The following is a 9,549-nucleotide window of genomic DNA, read 5'->3' as shown; positions in this document are numbered from 1 at the left end:
TACTCATCGGTAAAAAAAAAATGTTTTGTATATCCACTACGCTAAAAAAAAATTATCGACTTTTTAAAGGTTGAACACCCTTGTGGAAATTTCTGAGTAATGGGTGGCCAATCGAAAACCATTTGTTGAAAAATTATATATAACTAGATCAAAATTTATTTTTCATATATATATATACTAAATCTTAAACATTCATTACTAAACTTTTGACTTCGCGCTAATACCATTGAGCCTACAATTTTTTTTTTGTTTTCCATTCGAGATCCTACACTTACATTGAAGCTCAATTAATATGTATCCATTCGAAGGAAAGTGATAATCACTTAGCCTACAAATTTCTATAAAACCCCACAACCAGCCCAGTTATCTTATTCACTCAGCCAATTTTTTTTACAAAAAAATGACTACAGTCTGCGCAAATTCTACAATATATTCCTTGAACAATTACATTTCATTACATTCTAAAAACATTAGTGCTTCAATTTTATGCCTCCAATCAAAAGGAATAATGTTTATTCCCCATCTGCTATCCGTTGCTCAAATATTCAATTATCTGACCCTAACTATGTTACAATTTTCGACACGACGCTTCGTGACGGAGAACAGGCCCCGGGTGCATCCATGACCATTAAACAAAAAATGGACATTGCATCTCAATTGGCTAAGCTTGGTGTTGATGTTATTGAGGTTGGTTTTCCAGCTGCCTCTCAGGCTGAGTTTGACCTTGTGAAGTTGGTAGCACAGAAAATTGGTAATCTTTAATTATGTCTCCATCTTATTTAAAATTTAATAGTACTGTATCCAAGTGGATTTGCATGTATCTGAGATACACAACAAATCTCCCGCGCCTCTCTCATATGTATCTAGTATCCCAGATACATGTGAATCACTACGGATACATACATATATATGTATCTTGTGATTCGCGTGTATTTAGCTAATAATAGTATATATATGATAGTGAATTATGTCTAATTATTGAATTATACTATGTCTAAACAGGTAATAACATAGATGAAGAGGGATATGTACCGATGATTTGTGGTTTGGCGAGATCTACCAAGGAAGATATTGATAAAGCTTGGGAGAGTTTGAAGTATGCAAAGAAACCTATGATTCATATGTTTATCGCGACGAGCGATATACATATGAAGTATAAATTGAATATGAATAGAGAAGAAGTTGTGGAGAGAGCAAGGAGCATGGTGGCTTATGCCAGAAGTCTCGGATTCGAGCATGTTAGGTTTAGCTTGGAAGATGCTACAAGGTTTGTAATATTTGTCATATTTATATTTTTACCATATGGTGTATGTATAGTTGAATTTGTATTATTTTTGTCAGATCTGATAAGGAGTTTGTTTATCATATTATTGGAGAAGTTATTAAAGCTGGTGCAACATGCATTTGTGTTGCTGATACTGTTGGATGCAATTTGCCAAATGAATTTGCACAACTAATTGCTGACATAAAAACCAATACATTAGGTATCCAAAATGTGATCCTTGCAGTACATTGTCACAATGATCTTGGACTTGCTACTGCCAACACCTTAGTTGTATGTATTCATTAATTCCCAACTACTCTTTCCGTCCATTTTATTTGTCATGTTCTGCTTTTCGAAGGTCAAATTTACTTATATTCAAAGTTAAATTAGATTACATTAATTCGATATTTTAAACAAAAAAATTAGTTATTCAAAAACTATACGAAAAGTACTATAAATTGTCAGTTTTTGCATATCAATATGATGAAAAAATATATTGTAAAATGATAGTCAAAGTTTTTATAGTTTGACTTAGAAAAGGAAACTATAACAATTTAAAATGGATGGAGATAGTAGTATTTATATAAATTTCATTTCTAAAAATATCGTTAGTTTGAGTCTCATACCTCGACCAAATTCAGGGAATTTGTGTAGGGGTAAGACAAGTAGATGTAACCATCAATGGTATTGGTGAAAGAGCTGGAAATGCTTCTCTAGAAGAGGTGAGGGAGAATAACCTTTAATTATTTATATATATAAAATGTTAATCTATCTCTAGCTAATTAGTATTATTAATTCTATGTTATATAGATAGTAATGGCCATAAAATATCGTGGAGAGGAAGCACTAGGTGATGTTTATACTGGGATTAATACAAAACATATATTCACCACAAGCAACATGGTATGTGTATATATATTATACTTGTTAAAAATTAATTATGCATATAATAATATTGTTATATATATATATATATATACATATGCAGGTAGAGGAGTATAGTGGGCTTAAGCTACAACCACATAAGGCCATTGTTGGCGCTAATGCTTTTACTCATGAAAGTGGAATTCATCAGGTGAACTATTTAATTAATGTACTTATCAAGATCTGTTTTAACAATCAACTAAAACATAAAATGTACTCCCTTTGTACTGTAAGGTAGTTTGACTCGATACGAAATTTAAGAAAGGAAGGAAAACATTTAAAATTTGTGATCTAAAATGAATGATAAAAAATTGTGTGGCTATAAAATCATTTCATTAAGGATAAAATAGACATGTTAAAGTTAAACTGTTGCTTAATATAGAAACGTGTCATTCTTTTTTATATTGACTAAAAAGAAAGTAAGTCAGATAAATTGAGACAGAGGGAGTATGTAATTAAAATTATGGACGACACAACAAAAATGACGAATTAAATAAGAACATGTGGTATTTGAACAAAACATTAAAAAAAATAATTCATAATTTAAGTTATAGCTAAAATAAGAAAATCTACGGAAGAAGGCACAGGCAGTGGCGGAGCCAGAAATTTCGCCAAGGGTGTTCAACCTTTAAAAAGTCGATAATTTTTTTTTTAGCGTAGTGGGTTTATAAAACATTTTTTTTTACCGATGAGTAACCTGCACAAAAATTTCTATTTTTTTGTTTAAAAAGAATTTGTATTAAAAAATGCAGCTAGTGGGAATCGAAGCCCAGACCTCAATGAGGTGAACGAGTGTGCCTATCGCTGGACCATCTGCCTTTTCTTTTTCAAAGAGTGTTCAATTAATAAATATCCAGATATTAGACTATATTTTGCCTATATACACGATATAATTTTCCGACGAAGGGTGTTCATCTGACTACCCTTAACTATGATCGAAATCTCAAAGACACACCTTAACTAAACTAAGGTCCTATTATCCCCCTGAACTCATTTTATATATAATATTGTACACCTTTTGGCTTATGTGGCACACCCCGTGAGTCCATGCAGTTTAGGCGCGTGGGAGATGTTTGGATACCACGTAAGCCAAAAAGGTGTATAATATTACAAAAAAAAATGAGTTCAGGGGGTAATCGGACCTTAGTTTAGTTAAGGTGTGTCTCTAGGATTTGGGTCATAGTTTAGAGAGGTATTTCTACCTTTTCCCAAAATCTACTAAAAATATTATTGCAATTCTACCTTATTCTAATTAAATAGCATTATGTTCTCAACTAAATAATTTTTTTTGTTTGTGTTATTCTATGTACTTAATTTAGGATGGACTATTAAAGAACAAAGGTACATATGAATTTATATCTCCTGAAGATGTTGGATTTATTCGTGCTAGTGAACATGATGGTATTAGATTGGGAAAACTCAGGTACACACTGTTTTATTAGATTACGTATTTATCATGCTCCTGAAGTTCTTAATGATTCAGTTCGATCGATTATTATATATCGTATTATTTCTTAGTTATCTAATTTTATATAATCAAAGTTACAATTTTTGAAACCATCTCAATAGTTTAGATTTTTTTTATTGATATCCATCTGGTTCGATTATTGCATTACTGTTCTTTCTTGCATACTGCTTTGCATTTCGCTTTATTTCGTTGTTGTTACTGTTTTCATTTTTGTAGTCTTTTTTTTCAAGTTGCTTTGAAAAGTTTTTCTTAAATCAAAGGTGTCTACGAGGTGGGGTAAGGTCTGTGTACACTCTACCTTCCACATACTTCATTTACAGAATTACACTGAATATGTTATTGTTGGTACGGTTCAATTAGGAATTTGATACTATGGTTAATATTTTGTGCAGTGGACGTCATGCATTGAAAATTAAAATGCTTGAGGTATAATATTTCAAAAAATTAAATTATGATATTATAATATATGAATGTGCATTAACACTCATTTTATTATGTTATAGCTTGGATATAATTTTGAGGAAAAACAACTTGAGGACCTCTTTTGGAGATTCAAGTCAATGGCTGGGAGGAAAAAGGTGAATTAAATTGTTGATGTTTTCATAATGCAACACTTAATTTTTTTATTATTGGATATTCTTTCAGCTTGGATATCATTTAATTTTCCAATTTATTGATGACTTACTTAAAAAATTAAAGTTTTACGAGTGTTGTCGTACTATATATGTGTATGGAGAGGTAGGGAAATAGCCTCCACTACGCTTCTCCTTATTAATAGTATTATTTAATTATCGCGTTGTTTTTATTTTTTTATGTATATATCTATTATTATCTGTTGCTCACATTTGCTTAGTTACTTCCAATATTGTTGTTATATTTTCTTATCTTCATACTTTGAATTCTTTTCTTTTTTGATGCGCTGAGTATGAGTATCTATCAAAAATAACCTCTCTACTCCATAAAAATAGGGATAAGGTCTATGTACATTTTACCCTCCACAAATTTCATTTATGAAATTACACTCGATATATATTGTTGTTGTTATATGTTTGTTTTATATCTATTTATCTTTCTGTACATCAATCTTTTCAGAATATAACCGCTGATGATTTAAGATCACTCATGTTAAATGAAACTATCCAACCTCAAATTGCTTGACAACTTGGAGATACATGTCACCTATTGATGGATCATGGAAGAGGTTATCTAATTTTTGCAGTATCTAACCTCAAATTTTCTTGAACTCTGGTGGATTCAATCTTTTAAGTTTTTAGTATTAAATTCCTTGTACTTTCTAAACCGCGAGTTTAGACTTATGTTTGTTGTGCTTTTAATAATTTTTGTTGGTTATTTTGACATTTTAGTATTAATAAAATGCATCAATTGCATTGTTAGTGTGTTCGTTAGTTATGGACAGTTTCCTTTTGCTTTTAAGTGACAAGTGTGGTTATTGTTTTAAGTGATATGTGTGGCCATACATCCTCATTTCTGAGGTGCACTTCATCCTTTGACAGGTTGACTTTATTGCTATACTTAATGCATACAAACGTTGCTGTGAACGTTGGATTTTTAGACGTTGAGCAACTCTTCATTTTCTGTAGTGGCATTGGATGCCCTCACATTATTTCACTCATTATTTTTCATTATAACTTGTAATCTATGTAACTCCTAAGGTCATTTATTTTCACTATTTACTACCCTATTATCTTCCTATTCATTGCTAGGAAGATTTTTTCTAGTATAAACAGTGATGGTCTTCATTTGGTTTAAAAACAAAAAAAATATAGAGAAGAAAAAGTTGGTCAAAAAAGAGAGTTCTTATTAGTTGAAGGGAGGTGTTCTTTTTGTGGAGTTTTGGACTCAACTCTTGTCCAAAGTAGTTGAGTTATACTTTGTGTTAAGGTTGTTGTATCGTGGAGGGGACAAGTCAAGAAGTACTATTGCTGGACCGGTGAAAAACATTTATTGCAGTGGGCTTGAATCTCCTTAAAGAGAGCGACATATCCGTGCCTCAGCCTGAAGAGATTTTATCTCATTTATTTTCAATCTTAATCTTGTAATTCTGTTATTTTGTAATTTTTCACTAACAATTTTAAGAAGATTCAACATGGCTACAACTGAAAAAAAAATGCAGATGTCAAGATGGGAGATCTTAACAAGCCATTTCGGTTCAATGGTAACCATTTTAAGAGATGGAAGGGTAAAGTACTTTTCTACTTAAGTCTTCTCAATGTTTTCTTATGTGTTAACTGAGAAGAATCCTAATAAAGTTGACATCACCTCTATGAATGATGATGAAACTATTTCTCATCTAGAGAAAGTGGAAAAGTACGATGATGATTCTTATAAGTGTCGGTATTATATTCTTAATTGTCTGTCTGATAATTTTTATGATTATTATGATAGAACTTACTCTAGTGCAAAGAAAATTTGGAAAGCATTGCAGAGTAAGTATGACACCGAAGAGGCTGGAGCGAAAAAATATGCGGCTAGTAGATTTTTTCGTTTCCAAATGGTGAACGATAAATCAGTGATAGACCAAACTCAAAACTTTATAATGATTGTTGGAGAGCTCAGGTCCGAGGAGGTAAATATTGGAGATAATCATATTGTTTGTGGCATAGTAGATAAACTTCCACCTTCTTGGAAGGAATTTCAAAAAACTATGCGCCACAAACAAAAGGAAACCTCTCTTGAAACCTTGATAGTGAAAATCCACATGGAAGAAGAGGCAATGGGCCAAGATGCACTTTTACAAACAGAAGAGAGCAATATCACAACGAAGGTAAATTTAATTACTTCAAATAATGCTACTCTTGAATCTCACAAAAATACTTCTTTGAAGCCAAAGAAGAAAAAATTCAAGAAAAATAATGGTAGACCTCCCAAGAAATATAATGGTGAAAATAACCAAGCACAAAATCAACAAGTTCAAGATAAGGGACCGTGCTTTGTTTGTGGCAAGAGTGGGCATACTGCTCGATTTTGTAGATTCCGAAAACGTGGTCCTAATCCTCAGGAAAACGTTATCGAAGAACCTTTTGTGGCGGTCATTACCGACATAAACATGGTTGAGAGTGTTGATGGATGGTGGGCTGATTCTGGTGCAAAAACCGTCATGTTTGTTATGATAAAGACTGGTTTAAACAATATACTCATTTTGAGGAGCCCAAAATCATTGTGATTGGTGATTCTCACACAACTCAAGTGCTTGGAACGAGAGAAGTCGAATTGTGTTTTACTTCTGGAAGGGTATTAATTTTGAAAGATGTACTTTATACTCTTTTCATGAGAAAAAAATTGTTGTTTAATTTTCTTCTTAATAAAACAGGTTTTAAACAGATTATTGAATCTGTTCAATATGTAATTGTGAAGAAGGGTATTTTTGTGGGAAAAAGGTATGCATGTGATGGGATGTTTTAATTGAATGTTGAAATGAATAAAGTTTTGTAACGACCAGTTCCCATCGTTATAGAAAGCCAACGGGGAAAAATTTTGGGCCGGAAAGCTTTTTCGTAGTAACTTGGGATTTCCCAACCTAGTCCAGATTTGGACGAAATCAGAGTCAATAAGGTCTAGAGAAATCTGATAGCAATTGGGTGATTTAATTATAATTTTAATTACATGAGTAGATAGCTAAATGTTAAGGAACTCGTACGACTTTACGGAATTGAGTTCAGGTGAGTAGAACTCTCGAAACTAATCTTGGCGTGAACGAGTAGCTTCTGAGTGTCGTTGGTTGAAGGTGTGTTGTGAAATGGAGTCTTGGAATTGTTATTTCTACTAATTGTTCCGTTCAAGCCGATATGGCGGGGATTTCTGCTGCCAGGGCGGGGATGTTGTAGCAGGGTGAAGCCGTTGTGGCAGGACACACGCGACTTAAAGTCGGAAATAAACCCTAAAACATTTTATTCTGCAATTTTTGAATTTGAGAGCTAAGGAACGAACCCAGGAGACTTCTTGACAGTTTTCCATAATTCTTAAGGCTAAAGGTAAGATTTTAACTCCCCGAATCCATTTTTCAATCCGTAAAACATAATATAAAGGGTAATTATCAATAAGGGAGGGTTTTGATATGGAAATTATGGTGGAAACAGCCCTAATGTGGATATTGAGATCAAGGGTTTGATCTAGGGTTGATGAGATTGTTAGTAATTTAGGTAATTAGTTATTGTTTATTGATTCCCGTGTTATATTAATTATTTGTAGACCAAGAACAAGCGAACAAATCTAAAACGGGAAGAATCAAGTTTCTTAAGGGCTTCAAGCTTTGGTTAAGGTAGGTGATGGTTGTGATTCTATGATTGTGTGGTGTATGTTTGTTCTTGCTTCATTATGACAAATGTATGTATGCGAATGTTGCATTATTGATCGCATTAATTGTAAAAGAGGAGATATGAATGATGAATGCCATGAATCATGACTTGATTGTATGATTATGAGAATATACTTATGATTGTGATTGTGGCTTGTTGAATGGATCTGGTGTTACGTTCCGACACACTAACTTGGATTGGATCGGTTGCCACGTTCCGGCATAATTTGATCAGTTGCCAAGTTTCGGCATAAACATTAGATCGGGTACCAATGACTTGTGGTAAATGTATATTGTTGAGAATGTGATAATCGATATTGTACATGCTTGGTATTTGCATATTTATGCTGTTGTATTTACTTATGTATGTTGCACTTAGTGGGATAGCCGCGTGATTCTACCAGTACATTGTAGTTGTGTACTAATACTGCACTTGCTCTTTTTTTTGTTGAGTACAGGACATCTTCAGGCGGCTATTGACAGACCTCGCTTAGAAGATCAGTGATCGTTCGAATTCAAGGGTGAGCCAGTTCTTCTGGGCTGCCATAAGTTATCTTTCTATTTAACTCCACATTTCGGACTTAGACTTTCTAGTTAGTTATTAATGCATTAGTTTGGGGTTGTAACCTATCTTGTTTAGACTTATGGTTCTTGTTAGAGTTTTGGTACGTTGACTTTCAGTTCAAGGTGTTACTTCCGCATTGTTTAGTTGTTAGACTTTTGTTGGAATTTATGGGAACTCCCTATTTTTGTTCTTTCTTAGCATTTAACTTACTTTCGTAACTTAAATGCCTTAGTAATTTGATTAAAGTTGGTTAGCTAATTAGTGTTAATGGTTCTCCCATCGGAGGGTTAGTATGGGTGCCAATAACGACAGTTTGGGTCGTGATAAAGCTGGTATCAGAGCCTAGGTTCCAGCGCATATATGGGATCGGATGTCACGTCCGGCACACTAACTTGGATTGGGTACCACGTACTGATACAATAACAGTTTGGGCGTGGGTTCTATGAGAGGACCATTGACTTGTTATATTGATGTATTTGAGAATGTGGAATTGCACGTTGTTCATAAGTGATAATTGATATTGTATATGTTCGGTGTATGCATGTTTATGATATTGTAATTACTTGCTTATGAAAGAATAACTACATGTCATGAATCATCTCTTAATTGTATGATTGTGAGAATGTACATTGTGACTGTTATTGTGATATGTTGAATGGATCGGGTGTTATGTTCCAACACACTAACTTGGATCTGGTGCCACGTTTCGGCGCATATATGGTATCGGGTGTCATGTCCGGTACACTAACTTGGATCGGGTACCACGTACCGGTACGCTAACAGTATGGGTGTGGATTCCATGAGAGGACCATTGACTTATTTGTCACACCCCAATTCCGGATGTGATGGCACATGTCCATTTCCCACCGGACACGTCAGCCTAACCCAACCACAACGATAGAGAAGTAGAAATACGAGAATAAAAGATAATAAATAAGCGGAAGACTTTAATTAAGACTCAACACTACCCAGAATTTGGTTGTCACATGTACAAACCTCTAAATACAGAATTC

General features: G+C 33.6%; 1 pseudogene; it reads left to right on the top strand.

Annotated features, from left to right (window-relative positions):
* Positions 1-400: 400 nt before the first annotated feature.
* Positions 401-9,549, top strand: part of LOC125842566 (2-isopropylmalate synthase A-like) — a 157,731-nt pseudogene continuing 148,582 nt past the window's right edge.

The sequence above is a fragment of the Solanum stenotomum genome, chromosome 10, assembly GCF_019186545.1.
Source record: "Solanum stenotomum isolate F172 chromosome 10, ASM1918654v1, whole genome shotgun sequence".
Taxonomy (NCBI): domain Eukaryota; kingdom Viridiplantae; phylum Streptophyta; class Magnoliopsida; order Solanales; family Solanaceae; genus Solanum; species Solanum stenotomum.
Note: the sequence above shows the minus strand (reverse complement) of the source record. Positions and strands in the feature narration are given on the sequence as shown.